The 1,370-nt window shown below is 58.4% G+C and overlaps 1 protein-coding gene across 1 annotated transcript in view; it reads left to right on the top strand.

Moving 5' to 3' along the window:
• Positions 1–92, top strand: part of KIAA2013 — a 175,877-nt gene extending 175,785 nt beyond the window's left edge. Inside the window, exon 4 of the transcript XR_014794239.1 lies at positions 80–92. The gene's annotated coding sequence lies outside the window, so the exon portion shown is untranslated. The remainder of the gene's footprint in view (positions 1–79) is intronic.
• Positions 93–1,370: the final 1,278 nt, after the last annotated feature.

Genomic DNA, 1,370 nt, shown 5'->3' on the forward strand with positions numbered 1-1,370 from the left:
GTTTTCCCAGGGGAGTAAAGAGCCTGGCATCCTGTGGGCGTGCCCCCCCCCTCGGAGCCCCCCCCCCAGCAGGTGCAAGGAATCCGCGTGGGTCGGGCTTTTGCCAGTTGTGACCTGATTTGCCCTGGACCAGAGAGCTGGCCAGGAAGGAGGCGCCAGCTGGGGGACTCAGGTGGTCCCGGGAGCCAGCTCTGCATGGAGAGATGTTCTGGGTGGGCAGCCTGGTTCTGGCCTGGGGGTGGGGGCAAGTTAGCTTCAACCACCTCAACCTCCGAGATGCCCCACCTCCTCAGGGGGCTTTGTGGCAGAAGGGTGGGTGGGGGGTCTTTGTGGCATGGTCTCTGGGAGGCCCGGGAACCAAGGTGTTGGGTGTGATGTGTGTGTGTGTGTGTGTGTGTGTGTGTGAGTCCCTGCTTGCATTACATTCTCCAAGGGCATGAACTACAAAAGCTGAAGAACTCCCCGGCCGGAGTGGCTCAGTGGTTGAGCATCAGCCTATGAACCAGGAGGTCACGGTTTGATTCCTGGTCGGGCTCATACCCGGTTTGTGGGCTCATCCCCAATGGGGAGTGTACAGGAGGCAGCCAACCCATGAGTCTCTCTCATCACTGATATTTCTCTCTCTCCCTCTCCCTTCCCCTCTGGAATCAGTAAAAATATATTATTAAAAAAACACACAAAAAGCTAAAGAACCCCAGGAGTGGAAGGTGCCGGGCAACTCCGAGGCACCTGTTCCAGGACCGGGTAAGCAGGAATCCGAGGAGCCTGTCCCAGCTCAGATGCCAGCTCCCGGGGGGTGGGGGCCCATCAGCCCCAATCACGCCGTACAGACCAGCAGGCACCGAGTGCGGATTTGGTTCTGTTTCCAAGATGGTGCCAGTTTGTCCAGGGAGGGAGGGGAGCAGTCAGCCACTGCAGCTTCGCCCAGAGACGGGACCAGCAGGGGACACGCCTCTGGCTGAGAGCCTGGAGAGCCCGCAGTGAGTCCTCAGTCATGAAGGAGCAAGAATATGGGCTAGGGAGCCCCACGGCGTTGGGCCACGTTCTGATCACAACTCCACATCTGCTCCCCAAGACGTGTGTGTGTGTGGGGGGGGGGCAGGCCCTGGGCTTGTGGGAAAGGCAGATTCGACTGAACAGGAATCTGAACTTGCACCAGACCCCAGAGGGCTGGTGCACAGGTTAAAAGGTTGGAGGAGCACTGATCCGGGACCTTGGACAGGCCAGGCGACTTAGCGGTGGCTGTTTCCTCACCTGTAAATGGTGAAAAGATCGTGGGATAACGTATGTCTCGCATTTAACACGTATGTCTCGCATTTAGCACATAAGAGGTGTTTCGTGTCCATCTCCTGCCCCTGAGCAGTCGTGAG

This window comes from Pipistrellus hanaki (assembly GCF_964339955.1).
Source record: "Pipistrellus hanaki genome assembly, chromosome: 2".
NCBI classification, from domain to species: domain Eukaryota; kingdom Metazoa; phylum Chordata; class Mammalia; order Chiroptera; family Vespertilionidae; genus Pipistrellus; species Pipistrellus hanaki.